The following is a 23254-nucleotide window of genomic DNA, read 5'->3' as shown; positions in this document are numbered from 1 at the left end:
AAGGTCTCTCCAAACACCATTATATTGGGCGACTTCAACTACCCAAACATAGACTGGGAGCATTACTCAAGCTCCAACACCCTAGCCCAAAGGTTCCTAGAATTTATAAACTCAAATGCTATGGAACAACTTGTTACCACTCCCACAAGAGGGGAAAACATACTGGACCTGATCATCACCAACATGGGGACTCTATGCTGCAGACCAGAAGTGTATCCCTCACTGGTAAGATCAGACCATAAACTAATCTCACTGGATATTCACATCCCGACCCCACCCCCTGCCCAGAAAACCACAGTGAAAAACTTCTCTAAAGCAAATTTCACACCCCTCAAAACTGAGGTGGAATCCTTGAAAGCCCCCAGGCCTGTGGAAAATATAGCCCAGACCGCAGAATCCTTTATAAACGCATTCTATGAACACCTTCAGGAATGCATGGATCATGCAATCCCAAATAAAACCAAGACCCAATCCTCCAAAGGCTGACATCCTGTCTGGTGGACCCCAGCCATAAACAAACTATACAATAGAAAGAGGAAGCTACTAAATGATAGAGCAAAATCCCAAAAAGGGAAGGCATCACTGATCAGTATTAGCAAAAAACTACGGGCACACATAAAATTGTCTAAGGCCAGCTTCAAGAGAAAAATTGCACAGGACACTAAGGATAATCACAAGGCTTTATTTAGTTATGTTAGGAACCTGGGTGGGAATTCCCAGATATGCTCAGAATTAGTCCAAAATGACAAAAAATACACCGAACCCACAGACATTGCCAACATCCTAGCTGACAGGTTCAGCGCAAACTTCTCCCCTCCCCACCAAAGGGCAAATATCTATCCCAGCAGAGTGCTGCCCCTGACATCTCAGATGCTCAGGTAAGAGCCCCTCTCCAAAGCAAAAACACAGCATCAATGGGACCAGACGATGTCCGGGCTGCGACCTACATGAACTCCAAGAAGAGCTAAACCCAAACATAAAACTACTATTCAATCTCAGCCTTACTACAGGATATGTGCCCAAAGAGTGGCGTACAGCAACAGTGGTCCCTCTCCATAAAGGTGGTGCCTCAACGGATCCTGGAAACTATCACCCCATAAGCCTGACTAGCTTGGTCTGCAAAGCTATGGAAAGGATCATCATGGACCTCATAAATAAAGATATTGGGGACCTACAAACACTGGATCCTACCCAGTTTGGCTTTGTTAAGGGCAGATCCTGCCTCTTAAACCTGGTTGATTTCTTTGAAACAGTCACCAAGGCCATTGACGAGGGAAGGTGGTCCACACAGCCTACCTGGACCTCGCAAAGCCTTCGATACAATACCCCACTCGGGCATTATAGATAAGCTCACCAGCTTAAATATAAACCCCTATGTCACTAGATGGATTGCAAACTGGCTCAAGGACAGAACCCACATGGTTAGAATTGCTGGAGCCATGTCAGACTCCAAACCAGTTACAAGTGGTGTCCCACAAGGCTCAGTCCTGGGACCTCTCTTGTTCGGTATATATTTCTCGGAGGTACAGGCCAACATGGAAGGACTGTGGCTGACCAAGTTCTCAGATGACTGCAAACTGGGCACCATAATCGACTCTCCAGCCGACACAAGCATCCTCCAAAAGGGCCTCATAGAAACAGACAACTGGTGCCAGAGCCATGGCTTCAAGCTAAATGCCAAAAGTGTATAGTCTTCCCCTTTGGCAAAAACAAAGTGCTCACAAATTACCACATAGGTGGTAATCCATTAAGTACAGAAGAAGTAATTAGGGACCTGGGGACCCAAGTTGATAGCAATCTCTCATATGACAACCACGTAGCCAAAGTGGTTAGAAAAACATTTTATATAGCCCACCTAATCATGAAGGGATTCACATCTAGATCAGGGGACGTCATCGTGCCTCTTTACTCATCCCTCATCAGGCCCATAATTGAGCACAATGCCCCTTTTGGGATGTACCTTACCAGACACCTGCAGCAACTGGAAAGACCCCAAAAGTACCTCACCAAGAGTATCAAAGGGCTCAAACAGATGACATATGCTGCCCAGTTAAAGAAACTCCAGCTCTACTCAGTGGCATACCACCTGTTCAGAGGCAATCTGTGCCTGACGTATAAAGCCATGTCCAACCCGGAATTAATGGACATGCTGCACCTCAGAAAATCCAAATCCCATCGAGCTACGCGCTCGAGAGACTTGAACCTCAGCACTGAAATAAATAGGACATGCTGGAGGGACAGATTCATAACCCAGAGGCTCCCTTCACTCTGGAATAAAATCCCAGTCCAGGTTAGGCAGAGTCCCTCATTGACTCTCTTCAAGAGGAATCTTGATGAGTGGATGGGAGATCATAGGTTTACCCTGGGTATCACTTCTGTGTCACTGTTAGACAGAGGCACAGTATACTAACCTCGAGAAAGGGCATAGCAAAATAAATTTAAAATGGGTGGCGAAAGCCAACACATTCTGGCTAGGCTTATAAATGCCCTAGGGCAGATAGCCTAGTATGAACCTATGAACCTATGAACCTATGAATTGGGAATGCCACATAAATATGTAAGCATGTTATCCACTGTTTTATCAAACTACAAGATGAATGTCTACAAAATTAGTGTGCATAACCATAATGGTATGCTTCTTTTCCAATAACTGTAGCTGAGAATGCTTGCAATGTTGAGTGCCATGCAGGGCGCCTGGTCAGGTTGTACCATGAGTGTGGTAAGTACAGATTTATTATGCTAACTGCAGTACAATAAGCAAGAAAGAGTAAAGCATTTACTGCAATAAAGTATGCACAATAAAAACTGTAGTGCAATAAATGGGCAAGTAGCACTGTAGTGCATTAATTGGGCAATTATAGCTGTAGTGCAATAAATGAACACTAATAACTGTATTGCAATAAACAATAAACAATACCAATAAAAAAAAGCAAAATGATGCACAGCAGGATTGTGTTGTCATAACCACTGCAGTAAAGCTGTATGTAAGGCTTGTCTATGGTAAGGTTGTTGCAGTGAAGTGCAACACTGCCTCCAGGCCAATATCAGTCACATAATGCTCTCTGTTCCTCATACTCCAGGTAATAAAGGTATATGGGTGAAGTAGCCCATGCTATGAACAGACATGATTTTGATTACATTTCACAGACACTTATTAGCAATACAAATAAAGTGTTAAGCACCATTGTTGATTCCTAAAGAAATCAGTTTTAATAAATGCAGTAGGCTGCATGCCATGCATGTGTGCTCTACTGCCACTGCAGTACAGCTGTATGCCATACATGTGTGTTCTACTCTCACTGCAGTCAGGTATAGCACTGTAATAGTTCTAGAATGCAAAAAAGTTCAGTCACATAATGCTGTCTTTTTCTCCCACTCCAGGAACAAAAGGTATGTGGGTGAGCAGATGTAACTGTGCTTACATTTCACAGACACTTATCAGCAATGCCAATAAAGTGTTAAGCAGCATTGTTAATTCCCAAATACATCTGTCTAAATATTTCCAGTAAGCCTGTATTCCTTGCATGTCTGTACTAAGTTGCTGCAGACAATAGTCACATTTTTTGCAGATGTCCCCTGCAGTAACAGCTATTGGGTTCAATTCACATGCCTGCCAAATAAGGCAAGATGGCTGTCTAGTTTATGTACTGTGCACAAACATGCTTCTCAAGTGTCATAATTTCATGTAATGTAATTAAAACTGCTTAATCCATCTTTCACAGGACTACCAGAATAATGACTACCTGGAATGCAATGTATTACCAAATTCATAGTTATATAAGTCCACATTATGTGAACATGTTCTGTGCAGTTGTGTACCTGCATTTGTTATTGCTTGGCACTTACTGACCCATGCTAACAGCTTGAGAAGTATGTACATGCTACATCAGCTATAGAAGAATTGTGGTCACTGTACTAAAACTGACACTACATGCCTGTAGAGTATATATTATCAGTGTGTTCAGGGATATAGTCTGCATTGTCAGTAATGGAATGTTTCTCCTCTCTCTCTCTCTCCCCCTCCCCACCCCTTATCTTCATTTATTGTTGTTATTTATTAATATGATTTAATATTAACATGTTTTGTTAAACTAACTATATTTTTGTAAAATGTGATTTATTGTTATTATTATGTTTTGTTGTGATTCAATATTAAAATAACTGTTTTGTTGGCCTTATATTTACTTCATACTGTCATGCTGTTAACATACTGACTATTATGTATTAGTTAATGTTGTGTTACACATAATATACATTAATATGTGTTTGGAATGATAAAAATGATATTCCATTATGTTAATACCAACAATGGTTTGGTTATTACTAACTTTAACTTATTGCTATACCTCATTTACCACAGCACATCAAGGTAGGTCTGTTCCGGCTGATCTGCCTACCTTGCCTCATCTGGCCATGGCACTGGGTCCCAGCACATCTGGGACTCAGACTGGTGGTGCCTCCTCTGCTGCCCCTGCACTACCTCTGGTATTGGGTAGTACCATCCCATGGGATGGGGCTGGGCCCCCCTTTTGGAGCAGTGGTGGAGGGGGAGTAATCACCAGGGCTGAGATGCTGGTTTTAGTGCACAGGATAGTCCTCCTTGAGTTTGATTACCTTCTGCACTGGATTGAAGACATGCTGTCCATGCTGGTAGGGCAGCCTCACCCCGATACCCAGCTGCCATCAATGCCACCCCTAGGGCAGTGATGAAGCAGTGCAGATAGTCCTATGGGTGGGGATGTGAGTCACACTGCTGCCTTGTGGAGGCACGTGGGACTTAGATTCCACAACACCCTTATTATTCACGGTGTTCACCCCCTCATGTGTCACACGCCACACCCTGTCTGCTGTTTTGTTTGTCTTGTCTGCCTGCAAATGCATCCTCACCTACCCAACTTACCTCCCCCCATGTACCTATGTCCCTTCCCCAACATTCCACTCTCACCTTAAAAAAATGGGCACTAGTCCCAAAATAAATGGCCTCATTCATAGCTCTCTATTTCACACACATGTCCACTGGACACATGTAATTTGGTCCAACTGGCTTGATAACACAGTTATGTTGTTCTCACCCCTCTCTATGGGTGAGAGTTCAAAGTCATGTACAAATTCTGTCAAAGTGCACAGATGTTGCTGTACAAGAAATGGATAGCTATGATTCTTTCCTACCCCCTTCCTGCACATCCCTATCTGCCTTTCACTAAGTTTTTCCCCTTGCCTGCACCCCATTTGACCACTTTCCTATCTCCTCATTTTTCTTTTCTTTATATTTCTTTAGTGCAGCTTTGCTAAGCTCAGCTAAATAGAGCTATATTGACTATATGTATCTTTAAAATTGTAATACACTTACAAAATAAACACCTGTCCCATATTTTGAACCCAAGACCATAGCACCTGCAGACCACTGCAATACCACACAATTCTTAATTAAAGCAGGTGGTTTAAACAAAACATAGTAATTGCCAGTTACAGTCATTAAGTGCATTTTAACGGAGCTGCACAGTGCTTGATTAAAAATAATGAGCAAAATGGGAGAGTACCTTGGACTCTGGTACAATAATACACATCTAGAAAGCCAAAGACATAATAATAGATGTAAGTGTGGCCTGTAATAGCAGGTAAATGTGACTCTTATCAGCAATCTGTAGAAAGATACCTGCTAAGACATTAATGGAAAAATACATGTTCAGCTGGGATCCTGGTGCAGAAATACATCCATATAAAGCCATGCACATACTGATGGATGTAGAAAATGTTTGTCACAGCCTGTATGTGTGCACATATATCTTGCAAATACACATACTGTAGCAGTGGCTCAGTAACTCAGTCTGTTAAATGTCTTGCAAACAGTACATTTTGCCACACACAGTGCTGGGTTCAAATCCAGATGTGTATAGCACTGGAATTATAGTATTGTGAGACCAGCAAATAATGACTGAGTCATGCACTCTTTATCCTCACAATGGATATCAAATTAAATGTCTGCATATCACTGAAGGAAGTCACAGGCCTGCAGATAGAAACAAACTTCACTTATCCCTATAGCAAAAGTATAAGTGCATAAAGTGTCACGTCATGCATTAATATGCATTCACAGAGAAATTCAACTCAGGTGCTGCAGATGAGGCCCACTAATATTAGAGTGTACCACACAATCCTTTCAAACCCACAGTGCCAATTAGCACAGCTGAACATCTAACATACACATTTGAAGTACCTGCTTGTAACATGGACTGCCATCATACATGCTCCAAATTATTATCAGACTGTAACAAATAGCCTGACAGTTGCCAAATGGTGGCCATATTGTTATGTTAATCCCCCATGTTAATCAAGGACACAACAAATGTGTCCTAGTACTCTGTTAGTGATACTGTTGCCTGACATACTTACCTTAAACACATGCCTTAATTGAACTGGAAAGTGTAGCCTCACTCTGGCTCTGCCTCTACACAAGGCTGACACAGCTCCTATAGTTACTCCTACAACTTGTTGCCCTCCAAAGTGTTCACACTCTCTGCCTATGCCTATTACCCTGCAGCAGCAGCTGCAGCCAGTAGCACACCCATCTCTATGTAAACATTGCTGCAATGAAGTAATCTCCTCACCCCAGTAATGTCCAGCATAACATATCAGAAAGAGCCCCTAATCTACATGAAAGCCTGTGGTTGCATGTCATTGGCTTATTATAGTGCAAATCAGCTGTGTTGGCTACAGTTAGCATTTCAGAACCACAGACTGGTTAAGAGGCAATCACCTGCTGATGAGAAGCATGTTAAAAGGCAAACAGCTGGCTATGGGGAACCATTCTGTATGAGACTTTCCTCACACAGAACACACATTTGTGAAAACTTCAATATCACCACATATCAACAGAGGAGTACTGCACTCAATCAGGTATGTAACCTTTTATGTGTGCAGCAGGATGTGGATGTGTGAATATATTTATGAGGAATAGGGATTACAGCACTAACCCTTTCTTAGACCAATGATAATGACATATCATTGATCTTCTGCTTTCTTCACCTACAGAGGACATGCAATGCATCAAGGGTGCATTGTTTTTGTCACTGTGGCACACTGGTCTCAGACTGTCCCTTTATAGTGGTTGTAATAGCATACATCTATTTCTTTGTCACTGTTATTTTCTCATATTATTGGGGGGCTGCCCATAGGGGCACACTACAGTAGACTAAAGTGTTGGGTGAATGATCATGCAGTAGCATCTGTCATGGCACACACAGGAATAGCTTTCTATTCCTACTATCTCAATTGTATCCACACACTTAGTATGTTTGCACACTGTGGAGTATGACATGTGTGAGCAAGCAGTGGATAGTGCCAGACAGTTTGTCCTTGTATATCTCTGCATAGTGTACTTTCACGTATGTGATCCTGTAATGTGTTCCCATTTTGTTGTCTTTCAGGAATCATGTACCCTATACTCCATGCACCTTTCTTGCATGCAGACAATGAAATTATACTGTAAGGACTGTGGCATCCAGGGGGAGGCAAAACAGGGAACAGCAGGCTGCACTGCGGGCTGACCTGTTCTGTGAAATGAATGTTACAGGTCATCAGGGCAGGACATATGAGAAGGTTCGACACTGCTCAATGTATATGATCAATCCTGCAGGAAGAAGAGCAGCAGATGTAGCCAGGGATCATGGCAGCACTGGTGGAGGGCCTGCACCAGAACAGCCACTCTTGGCCACTGAGGAATTCCTGGTGAACCTAGGCACACACAAGATCTCTAAGGTATCCATCACATAGTACTTCCTAAATGTGTGTGCCACAGTTTCCACAGCAGAGGAGCGTGCAGGTCAGTTTAGTTTGATCAGCATTATAATAATGTAACATTCAGTCTGTCAGGGTGTACATGCTTTTACGTGGTTGTCAGGTCTTAGTTTTTTGGGGGTTTAACATCAGTTTTACTCTCATACTCAGAATGTGACCAATACAACAATTAACACAGTAGCTACTGTAAATGTGAGCTATATGGACATATTACCTTGTTGTGCTGCAACATGCGGTGGTACAGACATTACATCTCCCTCAACTTTTCACAGGTCTGTCAGGTATTGGCCAAACCTGTGGTACTGCTCCTGGTAAGCATGACACTGTTTTGTTAAAGATGTAGGTTTACAGCAGTGTAATTCCTAGACTTCCATCCCAGGCCTGCTGCCTGCATTGTTGTGCTGTCAGCATGATTGCCAACTGCACACATATTTTATGACTGTGCACGTTAGAGATATACCTGGGCCTTGTAGGTGTGACCACACTGATAGATGTGATGGTATTGTCAGGACACTACAGAGTGTCATATGTGTCATCTGTGCAGATTCTACACAAATGTCAACAGTGTACCTCAATGTTGCTGATGAGACTGCAGTGTAATGAGATATTATTTTCAAGTAACTACAGTGGTTAGTGGGAAGAGTACTGTCCTTATGTCCTACGAGTACTGTCCTCATGTCTTACTATATGATGGTTAGTTTTCAACAGGTCTGTCATAGTGATGACAGTGTATAAAGCCTTACATATACCACAACATAGTACTGCAGAGCATAATAGTGCAGGTAGTAATGTACTGCTTTTTTCTTTGTTATCACAGGTGACTGAGGGAGTTGGTGTCTGTCCCCTACAAAACCTGATGTCAGTGTCTCCTCAGATGCTGCTGCTGATGATGGTGGCCACAGTGAGACACAGGCCGGGCTTTGGGTGCTGAATCTGCCCCAGAGGTTGACATCCCTCTTCTGCCCTCATTGTCACTCCACACAGTCAGTATGCCCACACATACCCAATCTGTGGATGCCATATATATTGGACAGTCAGAGGTTAGGAGCATTGGACAGGAAAGTGTGGCAACTATGGCTCCAGTAAGTGTAGACTCTGGCCATAGCCAGAGAGCTGTCAAGGTCCCACACAGGTGGGTTGACTGGGGTCCTTCTAGGAGGCCTGCTGTCCATCCAACACCTGTTGCAGCTGCCACATCATAGGTCACTTGCATGTTTCAGGCCATTATGGAGGTACAGGCACATTCTGAATGGAACACCAGATGTATGATTAGGGTTATGGGTGCAGCATAGTCTGACATCCGTGACTGCCTCCACCACATTGTGGACACCCTGGATCAGTTCACTGATGTAGTGGACAGAAGGTGGCCTGAGACAATGTCTGTCTTAGACTATACATTGTCTGTGCTGGAATGTGTGGTTGGAGTTGAGCGTCAGACTCATGGATGTAGGTCAGCAACCCCATCTGCTGATACTCCATGTGGCCATGCACAATCATGCTTCCTAGTGGCAGTACACCCAGTGCTACAGAGGGGAGTGTGCTGTCCAAACCATGATGTGGCTGGTCCTTGGTGTTACCATTGAGGACATGGTCCCAGCAGACAGCAGTCATTGTCAGGTATGAACACCACTTCTGACCTTAGGCACAGAGATGCTAGTGCAACTCCTGGCAGAGACAGTTCCCGTGTTCGTGCCCAGAGATGGTGAACTGTTAACATTACCATGTACAGTCTAAAGCTGTCCAACATACACACATGTAGGGCTGGCACTGAGCTTGACTGTGTACATGCACAAACTGACACACCACTGTCAAATACAGGTCACCTACAGACACACACAACACCTTTCCATGGTCTATCTTACCTGCTTCTCTTCCTTACTCACACACATGCTGTCAACTGTTTGGGTCAGCCTAGGCCTCCAGCACCCCCACACAACACCCTGTGCAAGTGACAATAGCTGTGCCACATCCCTGTCATCCTCACCATCAATCCAGGGAAATTAAGCTATGTGTCGGATGCACAGCATGACTATATTAGGTAACATGTACTTGTGTAATGCAGTGTTGCTTTGCCATGCCACTGATAGTAACTTGTAGTGGTTACTGACAGATACTGTATAGTGGCATTTGTCATGAGTACACCACATACTTTTGTGTACCTTATGTTGCATGATGTTGTAATGGCTGTTTAGTTACACAATAACAGGTGTGTCATGGACCTGTTTATGATTCTGTTTCAGGAGTCTGTTGGGATAACTTATGGATGCACAGTGGCAATAAAGCAGCACAGGATGGCATGCCAGCAAAACAGAAGTATGTTTTCAGCAAGGTACAGCATTATAATTGCATGACTCCATAGGTTCATGTGTGTGTAACAGGCTAACAAGGACAATGGCAGCATTCAGCATACTCATGCATCCCTAATCTGTGAAAAGGTCTGCTAACTTTGGTAAGTGTCACCAGGGTTTTGGGAACTAACACATCTACAAGCTGTGGTGATGGAGATGACCTATCTACAAATATCCTGTGTCCAGTACAGACAGTTACCCGCACTAGTTATGATTGCCATGTTCTGCATCCCATTGTGTAACCTACACATGATGTGTGCTTCACATCCATGGGGAGCCTTTTTCATGTAGGGTGTACTGTCTGTGTTACATACCTGTCTCTCCACCATGTCCTATGTATAACATAGTGATGTTGTGGTTGTGTAGAACAGGTGAGAGATGTGTTAGTCCTGTCATGGATACATGGGAGGTACACAGTGGGATCTGACAACTTCCTGTATGTACCCATAAACATCCCTTCCAAAGCATTTTGGAGACAGACTACACATGTACGTTCATGACATGGACTCCACAGGACATGTTATCTACACCATGTGTTGGTGTACCATGGGACCTGTATGGCTGCTACATTTGTACGATATGCCTGTGTAGTGACATGACAAGGGTGACATTGCACATGATAGGTGTGATGACTGCCACATTCGGTATTGTAGTGACAGTCTGGGATTTACATCCCAAACCTGTTAGTATAGGTTGCACAACAGTGAATGCATCCCCAATTCTTTCCAACCAGTGAAAGTCAAAGGCTACATTACTCTCTGTGTGCATAACTGCATATGTAATGACTCAAATGTGTGCAATGTGTGGACACTACAATATTTTGTAGGGGTTGGATGATTTCCCACAGATAGTATTGTGCAGTCATTGATATTTAGTCTTTGTCAGTGACTCAGACAACAACTGACTGTGTCTTAGGCCTTAATAATGTTTGGTTCTGTGTGGGATTCTCTGACAGCGCCTAATATGCAATCACCTGCTCATGTACTCAGTCAGAGGTCACTGACAGTGGCTGTGACTGCAGAGAGGGAATAAGTAGAAAGGGTACACCAATAATGGAGGATGGTGAACTCCACTGGTGACTGGCATCACTGCAGCGTAGGTCTCCCAATGCTATGTTCCCAGAGTATGCCTGTCAGACACTTGCCTATCCACCAGCTGACATTACACTCTGTACATGACATACACAGTTTCCAGCATGGCCTGCTGGCCTAATATTGTCATACACCTTGTCAGGCCATGGTTGATGGAGTGAGATTTATGTCTGACATTCATTGCATTACAGTCAGTAGGCATGATATGGTCTTGAGCAAAAGTAACTGTGTTTGATCCAGTGTCAGTAGGTGTATGAGGTGTGCTCATATCCATGCTAACTCATATCATGGCATTTCAAGTGACATGACTCAGAGATCTGAGGACACTGCTTGGCACTACATGCTAGTTGTTCTCTGTGCAAGTAAGTATCACAGTTACTTCAACATGTTGCAAGAAGAGAGTCATGCAAGGTGTATGTACAGAACACAGGCAAACATGTTAGGGAAGTGTAATATGTAGACACTATGTTGCTTAGTTGTGCCATGGCTCACTTGCCCAATGGATGGTCCAAGTTCTTAGCTACAATGCCCTGGAGCAGTGCCATGACATCTCAACACTGAACCAACATATTGCATCATTGTTTACCAATATGGGTGACCACTACAGCCTCCCAATGTGAGGTCATGCCTAGTGGGATCTGGCCACAGATCAGTCTCCTTACAACTACTAGCACACCCCCCCCGCATACAATATAGGCATATATGTCAAGGAAGCCATTTATTACTTCTTGTGGGATGGTTGACATTGCGTGACTGCATTTCCCCCTTCAGATGGGGCAGGCAAGTATGCAGAGCTCTACACCCTTGCATTATGTCAGCAGCATTACAACAGCATGAACTCGGCTGTATGGGACAGTAGGGACACAGGCTCATTATGATTGGTGGACAGCTGCCATTAGCAGGCTGTGCAATAACAGGTGGACATTGCTGTGTGACAGTTGGGGTGAGGGTGCCCACCTAACATGGAGGCATAACCTCCTCAGGTAAAAGAAGCAGATAGCATTGTTGTGATCCTGTGTAGACACTGTAAGTGACAAAATTAGCCACCCACACAAAGCAGAAAAACAATGCACAGTGTAGTTACATGTGTAACCTCAAAGGACAGGCCCATATTGTCACTGACCTCAGATGTCATGATGCCACATATGATGAGTCTGTACTCATACCTAACCTGTACTCCCACACTGTCTTCATCAACAACACTCCCTTGACCCCACCACATTGACACATGACATTCTTACTACCAGGTCCATAACTTCCATATTTACAGAGCAGTTCATAACTGGCATCTCAATGGAAGATACACAGCATCTATTGCACATGCTAACATTCCAAGCTGCATCCCACATATGATCTGCCAAGGATTACTAAGACCACTGGGAAACTCTTGCAATCATGCTACCACCACTAGCTGCACACCAGCTGAGTGTACAATGGCAACTAGCCTTGTACAGAGGTGGTGCATCCACTAACCAACATAGCTGTACACCTCTTTGTCTAAATATCCATATCTGTATGCCCATAGGGGCAATCATCATTGAGCTGATCAGCAGACATATATGTGATCTACACACAGTTGACTGTACACAGTTTGAATTGTGACAGGGGGAGCATGACTGTTACACATGGTGGACATTTCTAAGGCACTCACCAAGGCACCTGGGTGAGGATACATCAGGGTGTACAACCCCCAGACTGAGCCAAGATGTTTGACTATATCCCCTGCTCATTCAATATTTACAAAGCACCCACTTAGGCTTTCACAATACTGTCATTGTAGGGATCACTAAGTGGCCCATTGATGGCACACATACACAACATAGAGACAGCCACCTCCAATAGCTGATCTGTAAGCAGCAGTGCTCAACAGAGCACAGTCCTAGGTCCTCAACTGCTTGGAATCCATATAAGCACAATACATGTGACTACTGAATGACTGTGGCAAACAGTGTTGGCTGATGCCTACAAATTGAGAGCACTCTTACAGTCTCTGTGGTATGTCGTTATCCTGCAAGAGGGTATTGTGAACACATGCCTGTTGACATACTAATGGCCATAAACTCCAAGCAAATACATATATAGTATCATTTCCATCAGGTAGATCTATGTACCTGGGAAGTAGCACATCAGTCACAACATGTGATGTACATACTTAGGGTGAAAGAACTGGGCACATAGACCTGGCCACACAGGTTTACACTTAATATGCCTCAGATCACCATGCATCTATGGTAGTATGGCAGGAATCATATGGCATAACTGAGGCGACAGTCACCAGTAAGTGACATACTCATAACCTCCACATACTCTTTCCTCAGCATGTCAATATCTGAGTACAATGGCCATTTGCTGATGTATCTTTCTAAGTAGTACAGTACTGGCAATTGCACACAACAGTATGGTCTCTCACAAGGACACTTCACATCTTCTGTATGTGTTCAATGGGGATTGTCTGCAATGAGTGTCATTGTCACCTGTGGCATATAGACTATTCAGAGGTGATCTGTGCCTTGCATGTGTGACCCTGCTTGATTGCATATGCTGCCTATCTGTAGGAAGCATAGTAGGTGGATTACTCACTGTTAGGACATCCAGTTAGTACTACATGCTTGTGGGAGAGATTTGTCTAGCAGACTTAAACATGCCCTTAGAACAAAACCCTGCCTAATGGCACACAGAGCACCTCAGTGCACCTCAGCACATGCCATGTGTATGATTGGCTGGGTGACCACCATCTCAACACAGAGCATCTGCCTGTGTCCTTCTTGGACTGGGAAAATATGTGCTGATCCTGTAACTACAGGTATAAAGATGTCTATGATTTTGAGGGCTATATGTCCATTATGCTAGTTAAGTTCAAACATCCTATGGTTCCATAACAAGATGCAAAATGCTCTAATAGGGTCACACACAAACATGGCTACATTGAGGATAGCACCATTTCCAATTACTGTATACAGGACATGCCAAAGCACACACATAGTGCAAGTTGGCAGTATGTAGATGAGAATACTTACCTATATAATGATACATGCTACTGATCACAGTATGTGTTGCATGCAACATAGCTTGTGTCTGCCAGTACTATCAGTTTAGGACATACTATGCTTGATGACATAATCAGGCCTTGCTGTGGTCTGTCCTTTAGGGGGGGCAACATCACCTGCTATAAATAAAACACTGCAAAACCCTACCTATTTCTAAGTTACCAAGGTGATCATATATATATACATATATATATATATATCTATATATATATATATATATATATATATATATATATTTTTTTTTTTTTGGTGTGAGATTAGAACCCCTACCTATCTAGTCTTCTACACTGCAGAGAATAGTATTTATTGCATGTGTCATGGCTTAAGTCTGATGCTATGCTGTCAGCTGGTAATCTTAAGGTGGATGACATCATCGGGCCTTGTAGAAGAAGGCAGTTTGGAAGCCAGTAGCAATTTACAAGCCAAAAAGTGCATAATCATTGCAGGCTGATAGCCCAAGAGTGCATGTCTATTGTCTTGCAGGGGTACACACACACACACACACACACACACACACACACACACACACACGCACACACACGCACACACACACACGCACCAAGTGGGCTGGAGTGAGTTTAGAATACCTGCTTATATAGTCATACACTATAGATCACAGTACTTATTCACATGTCACAGGTTAAGTCTGTTGTATATGTGATTATTACAAGCTTGTGTTGAACAGCATCTGTGGCCTGCAGAGTGATACTGCTTTGTACTATTATCTGCATCTAGTATCCTAGCAGTGAGATAACTATTATTATTCTAGCTATGTGTGTACAGTTGCCAGTACAGCTATGTATGGCTGCTTGCAGTTAGAAAGGCAAACCTATGGGAAGGAACAATGACCCCTGTCCATGCATGCATTGGCGACATTATACAGTGCACCACCTGCTCACCTGTGTCTGTCTACATGGTGACATCCAGCAGGCACAGGGGTCTGTAGGTAATTGGATTATGCACTATTGCCCCCTTAGTTTGGATCCTTTGAGCAACTGAATGGATGTGTGATAGTGCAGATGTACTCACCATTATTAGGGTATGTAGGACAATACAGACATCCACATGCATATTTACGCATATAACAGGGATGTATGTATAAATGTAGCTCTGTGTGTGTGCATGATATGTATATGTGTTATGTCAATATATAGGGAGAGTCTGTGTATCATTTTAATATATATATATATATATATATATATATATATATATATATATATATATATATATATCATTACATATCTAATTGATACTATATAGCAATAAATATACTATGTATGTGAGAGAGAGATAGTGACAGATGGATATGTATATGTATATGTCTGTATGTATAGACAGATCTACTTTGTTTCATTGGATCTCATTTCACTGACTTTCATTTCACCCCGACCACATCGCTGAAAACACAAATTACTGAAAACTCATTTTACTGAATCTCATGTCACTGAATTGAACTTAGTATATATGGCACTGTGTAGATTACTGTAAGGCAAGTAAAAGGTATATGCTCTTTTCCCCACTGTACTGTGATCCTGGAGTTAGTATATATAGTTGGGGGCACAGCCCCTCACATTGGGAGGCGTGGGGGGCATAGCCCCCACCTTGTTTTTTTTTATATTCTATTTCACCAAAAACTGCAAAGCAATACATTTTAAACAATAGGCATGCATGGTTACAACACCAATGACTAACTGTCTCCAGAAGACAATATGTATTCAAACTAAGTAGGGGGCTATGATCCCCACACCCCCAATGTGGGGGGCTGTGCCCGCACCCCACCTAACTATATATACTAACTCCAGGATCGCACTACAGTGGGGAAAAGGGCATATACCTTTTACTTGCCTTTTACTTTCCTTACAGTACTGTACACAGTGCCATATATATTAAGTGCAGTTCAGTGAAATGAGATTCAGTGAAATGAGTTTTCAGCAATTTGAGTTTTCAGCAAAGTGGTCGGGGTGAAATGAAATGCAGTGAAATGAGATTCAACGAAACAAAGTAGACCTGTACAGACATATCGACACAGAGCAGGTAATTTTGATGAAGAGGCAACAGAACTGCGCTCATTTTAACTAAGTGTAAGGGCATGCCCAGTGGGACTGTCAGTAGTTATAAAGTGACTCCAGGTCACACCTACCTGTCCTCCATTCTGGTATTTTGTGTGCTACAAACATTAACATTTGCCCCTTTTTCTGCAGTACTGCACTTCATTCAGAATGCCCATGGCATTGTCTGCTGTACTTACTATGTGACTGAGGTTCATAATGTTACACCACATACAGACTGACAGTCTGCATATCTTTCAACTGTATAGATTTTTGCAGAATGTCCAGATTTTTGCCTCATATTTTTGGTCTGTTCCTCATATATTTGTGGTTTTCTGATAAATTATTGAACACTGATGTCACTAAATAATAATAAAGATAAGCATTTCAGTTTCCAACTTTATTTCCTTTAGAAAATATGTACTAATGCAAACTCTTTTATTCTAGCCACTTTGTAGGTTTACAAGAACACTGTTTAAATTCTGTCCCTATTTTTGGGCCTTTGGCACTCCATTCTTTCTGGCTTTGTCCAAATTTCTTGCACTACATTGATGGCGAACCTTTTGGGTTTGGGTGTCAAAAGCTCCTAGCGCCAAATAATGTAGTGCACTTCACATGAGCACCGAATGCAAAAGCAGTGTCTTTGTTAACTTGGGTGTTGGTGATCACTAGTGTGTCACCTCAAATGTCATGGCATGTATCACCTTTGACACGCATTTCATAGGTTTGTCATCACTGCACTAAGAGGTTGAGAGCTATGACAGTCTGTGAAAACACCAAAAAAAAAACCTCACATGCAAAAGATGTGAATACTCTAGATTAGAACCATCAACACCATCACTCATGCTAACTTCCCTAGTCCACTGAGCCACACAGGCTGCCAGACAGAGAGGGAGTCACTCATCACACAATCAACAACATAAATATGTATGTTGGTATTCCTGCATTATGTGAGACATACAGTGTGCAATCAGGTTCTATGTTTCAGCCCTGAGATTCCCTGGTCTGCTGATATACCATGCTGACTTACTGTTAAAGCAGTTATATGGGAACACTGCTGTGCTGGGGGTGGGGGAACAGTACATGATCTGCTGGGATAGACAGTAGTCCAAATATCATGTGACCTCACTATTTCACATCTCCCTTGACTGATGTAGTGAATATTCCAACCATGAGGTCTAGTGATTATTAGGGAACACATACTATCAGGCTGGGTATCTATATCTCCATGTGGATGTTACTTCTGTCCACATAGCCCACTATATTTCCTTGCATAACTACAGCAGATCCATACATATGATACCATATTATGGTAATCCTTACAAGCAGTGTGTAGTTTAGAGACTTACCTTACAAATGCAGCAGTTGACAGAACTGTAGTTCAGGGCTGACTCTATGTGATTCAAGCAGTATACAGCCAATACATGGATAGATACAGGTTGTGTGGGTTTTCTGGCATCAACGATTTTACTATATGTACGTGAGTAGGACTAAGGTGTCAGTCCCTAGGACTCTAGGTTGTCAGTGCATGTGCTATGTGTTGTCTCTTAGCCAAAGCTAGGGCGTACTGGGCATACCTATGTCTACTTACAGGGACATCATCAAGGGATTCCTCCTCTGAGTCCTACTGTGAGTGTGGCTGTGCTGACCTAGGCACTGGCAGAGGGCTGTGTATCCCTTCCCTTCCCTTTGCTTATCCTGCTGCAGCTGTTTCCACAGGATCATATTGTGTAGCGTGGCACATACTGTGAATATCTGTGCACATGTGGCTGGTGTATACTGCAGAGCTCCACCAGATATATCAGGGCACTGTAATCATGACTTCAGAAGCCCAATCACACACTCTATGATGTTCCTAGTTTGTGCATGTGCCTCATTATGGCGTTCTTCCATGGGTGTGTGTGCATTTCTGATGGGTGTCATCATAGGTTCATAGGTTCATACTAGGCTATCTGAGAATGTGTTTGGCTTTCGCCACCAATTTTAAATTTATTTTGCTATGCCCTTTTTCGAGGTTAGTATACTGTACCTCTTGTCTAACAGTGACACAGAAGTGATACCCTCCCATCCACTCATCAAGATTCCTCTTGAATAGAGTCAATGAGGGACTCTGCCTAACCTAGACTGGGATTTTATTCCAGAGTGAAGGGAGCCTCTGGGTTATGAATCTGTCCCTCCAGCATGTCCTATTTATTTCAGTGCTGAGGTTCAAGTCTCTCGGTCCATTAATTCCAGGTTGGACATGACCCTCTGAACAGGCGGTATGCCACTGAGTAGAGCTGGAGTTTCGGGGTCTTTCCAGTTGCTGCAGGTGTCTGGCATTGTACTCAATTATGGGCCTGATGAGGGATGAGTAAAGACCTGATCTAGATGTGAATCCCTTCATGATTATTTCTAACCACTTTGGCCACGTGGTTGTCAAATGAAGGGATGACTATACACTTTTGGCATTTAGCTTGAGGCCATGGCTCTGGCACCAGTTGTCTGTTTCTATGAGGCCCTTTTGGAGGATGCTTGCTGTCATGTCAGCCACAGTCCTTCCATGTTGGCCTGTACCTCCGAAATATATGCTGAACAAGAGAGGTCCCAGGACTGAGCCTTGTGGGACACCACTTGTAACTGGTTTGGCTTCTGACATGGCTCCAGCAATTCTAACCATGTGGGTTCTGTCCTTGAGCCAGTTTGCAATCCATCTAGTGACATAGGGTTATATATTTAGCTGGTGAGCTTATCTATAATGCCAGTCCAGGTAGGCTGTGTGGACCAACTTAATGGACTTGGTGACTGTTTCAAAGAAATCAACTAGGTTTAAGAGGCAGGATCGACCAAGCTAGTCAGGCTTATGGGGCGATGCACCACCTTTATGGAGAGGGACCACTGTTGCTGTACGCCACTCTTTGGGCACATATCCTGTAGTAAGGCTGAAATTGAACAGTAGTTTTATGTTTGGGTTTAGCTCTTCTTGGAGTTCATGGACACCATCTGGTCCCATTGATGCTGTGTTTTGCTTTGGCTCTTACCTGAGCATCTCAGATGTCAGGGCAGCACTCTGCTGGGATAGATATTTGCCCTTTACCTGTCAGCTAGGATGTTGGCAATGTCTGTGGGTTCAGCGTATTTTGTCATTTTGGACTAATTCTGAGCATATCTGGGAATTACCACCCAGGTTCCTAACATAACTAAAGAAAGCCTTGTGATTATCCTTAGTGTCCTGTGCAATTTTTCTCTCTGCTGCCTTAGACAATTTTATGAGTGCCATACTGATCAGTGATGCCTTCCCTTTTTGGGATTTTGCTCTATCATTTAGTAGCTTCCTCCTTCTATTGTATAGTTTGTTTATGGCTGGGGTCCACCAGACAGGACGTCTGCCTTTGGAGGATTGGGTCTTGGTTTTATTTGGGATCGCATGATCCATGCATTCCTGAAGGTGTTCATAGAATGCATTTATAAAGGATTCTGGATTCCACCTCAGGTGAAATTTGCTTTAGAGAAGTTTTTACTGTGATTTTCTGGGCGGGGGTGGGGTCGAGATGTGAATATCCAGTGAGATTAGTTTATGTGTCCAGTCTTGCAAGAGGGGGTGGGTCGAGGATGTGAATCCAGCAGATTAGTTTATGGTCTGATCTTACCAGTGAGGGATACACTTCTGGTCTGGCCCATGTTGGTGATGATCAGGTCCAGTATGTTTTCCCCTCTTGTGGGAGTGGTAACAAGTTGTTCCATAGCATTTGAGTTTATAAATTCTAGGAATCTTTGGGCTAGGGGTGTTGGAGCTAAGTAAATGCTCCCAGTCTATTTTGTTTGAGAAGTCACCCAATATATATATATTTGTTTGGAGAGAGATTCATTTTTTTTCCAGTGTTCTGGAAGGGGGCTCCTGGGTTTGGGGTTTGGGGGTTAGCAGGCAGTGCAGGCAGTTTTACCACTAGTTGCACATGGATAGTCTCTGATGCTTTGCCACCAACCTGGAGGTGTGGGTGCTTTGATGAATATCGATACTCCCCTCCTTTTGTAAAGCATGGTATGAGGTATAACCTGGTAGTGCTGGTGTGATCTCAGGAGCCCTGAACCAGGTTTCTGTTACTGCACAGATATTGATGTTCTCCATGCTAAGGAGAGTTTTGAGTTGCATCTTGAGGTTTAGACTTCTGGCGTTGAGTAGCATTACTCTTAGTTTCTTATCCCTTGTGATACCTATGGAGGTGGGTTTGTCTTTTGAGCCTTGCCTAAAAAGGCACAATATCCAAAGCCCAGGGGTGACAGGTGCAAGCCGGTCAGGGTTCAGGTCATTCACACCAGCATGGACAATGACTGAGTCATTTTGTGTTTGCCTTTTGGTGACCTGAGTGCTTGTGTTCCTTGTTCAGCCTGGTGAGCGGGACATCAGTGTGCCTGACGATAGAGTCACCTATTACAAGTGTATCAGGTGTGTTGTTTAGTCTTAAGGGCTGTGACTGTCATCTATGGTTCCAGTATGTAGCCAGCATCCCCCAGTAAATGACCATGTGGGATGTCCCCCTAGCAAACATCTGGTACAGCTGTGATGCATGCCAGATATGGGAGTCATGATAATTGCCAGGGCTGCCAGAACACACATTCATGATAAACCCCTGGACATTGCACATGTCCTGGCAGTTGAAGGAGTGGTACCCCTTACAGTTGACATAGATGCTACCATTTTCATGGGGTGGTGCCTTGATGTGTACATGAGTGCAATCTATGGCGCCCTGTACCTCAGGGTAGTGTGCTATGTGGTAGAAGTTTTGCATATTGCTGGCTTTCGCCTCAGGGGTGAGGAGAAAAGAAATGTGCTCACTGGCATATGGTAGCATGGCATCCAGGAACTAGTGGAGTACCCAGGATGCTGATGCCTGTGAGACTCCCATCATGTCTCCAGCTGGTATTTGGAACATACCTGCAGCTAGAATCCTAACGGTTACACATACCTTTGTTTTCACTGGGATGGGTTCCCCTCTATTGTCTCTGGGTCTGAGTTGAGGGTGGCAGAGCTCAGTACGTTCTTGTAGTATGTCGCTGTCTACCCTGCAGCATTCTACAATCTCCAGATCATGTAGCTTCTGGAAGGTTACCCTGGGCCTGAACACTCTTGTCTTTCTCTGCCTAGGCCTATTGTCAGCAGTAGGAGCACTGACTTCAGCATCTAGCATATACAGATGTAGCAGACCTGCAGCAGCCCCTAGCATTCTCTCCATTAAAATTCCCAAGTCTGTACTCCAATGGTGCAGAGTATGGGGGAAAATCAGATTGTAGGGTGTATGCACACTTTATAGTACTCTGCTATAGGAGCTGACTGTGTGATTGGCTGCCTATGATGCACTGCATCTGCCTAGTATATGATTAACATCAGTTGATGTCCATAGTTAAAGTTAAACAGGGATTAAGACTGATTAATATGTCATTGGTCTTTTAGATACACTCAGCACTGTGGCACACCATGCAAATGCATACCCCATAGGTAAACAAAGCTTAGAAGTTAGTGCACACATCCCCCTGCAAGGATACACTCAGCATGGCAGTGCATTGTGCAAACAGGCACAGCTAAGCTGAAATAAGCTTAGAAGTCATTGGACACACCCTCTCCTGCTGTCAGCTACTTTCTCTGTAAACACCAACATAATTGTCTGCCTACATGGAGGGCATATGCAGACATGATTACCCCTTTATGCTATTCAGTAACTCCACCTCATTTGCATAGCGTTCTGTGCTCACAGCCTGGAAACTACACACTTCATACCGCTACCACGTTAACAACAGCACCAATGCACCATTGTAGAGACTCCATGTAGGGTCCTGTAATACATTTCTGTTACATAATATTAATTTTGTTTTTTCCAATTTTTTATAAACCATGTTTGCACACTGCAGCTCACAGTGCAAACATGACCATATCATTAAAAGAAAAATTAATTTAACTTATTTCCTTTAATTTTTCTGACATACGAGGATAGTTTTGCTCACATCTGTATGTGGTATGCCATTTCTGTCCATCGATCTACATTTTTACAGCCCCTTTTGTATGTCCACATTCCTGTACATGGAATTTTTCTGGATACACTCCGGACACTGACACTGGGTCTACAGAGCTGCCTATCTGCTTGTTGGATCACTCTACCTGCCTCATTTACATAATATTCACTTCCTTATGAGGTGATCTGCATGCCACAGAACTTCCCATGTTGGCACGTGCATGCGCACCACTCGGCAGTGCTTACTGAATCTAAAACCTGTTTACTTTCATGTAAACAGCAGGGCATGATGCCTACATGGTAAAAAAGACCATGTAAGCTTTATTAAATTCCACCCAGTGTCAGAATGCTGCTGCCACCACTGTCACCAAGAATGTCCATGCAGGCTTTTGTTTTAGTTCCAGCTACCACCAAGGAAGACTACAGATCCTTTATTTTTTCTTGTAAACTCTACATGCCACTGCATATGCTTTTAAAATTTGCAGATTTTTCTGCTCCTTTTGTTTTCAAAAGGTTTGACCTTTCTTAAGGGCAAAAGGGTCACCATTGTTGAAACTATTACTGATTTAAAAATATACATAAGAAAACTTAATTTGAGTATTTTGTATGAGCAAAGTTATCCAATGACAAAAAGTTTGAAATTGCCTAGTGCATTTAACCCATCCCTGCATCCTGTTTTACAACCTTTTGAGGAAATGCATGAACTGGACATGAGATCGACCTTTAAGTCCATCACAGGTGTAGATGGTTCCAATCTAAGAGAAGAGGAAATCGTTTTATTGAAGTCATTGAGATCTTCTGAAATCAGAATCATAAAAAGTGGATGGGGGGATTGTTGTCATGGACAATATGGACTATATGGATAGAATGTATAACATATTATTTAAGGACAATTACAGTCAAGTCTCAAAAAATGAATTAAACCTTGCATGCAGA

Source organism: Protopterus annectens, chromosome 13.part0 (assembly GCF_019279795.1).
Source record: "Protopterus annectens isolate FY-2018-M chromosome 13.part0, PAN1.0, whole genome shotgun sequence".
In the NCBI taxonomy this organism is placed as follows: Eukaryota; Metazoa; Chordata; order Ceratodontiformes; family Protopteridae; genus Protopterus; species Protopterus annectens.
This window is presented reverse-complemented; position numbering follows the sequence as displayed.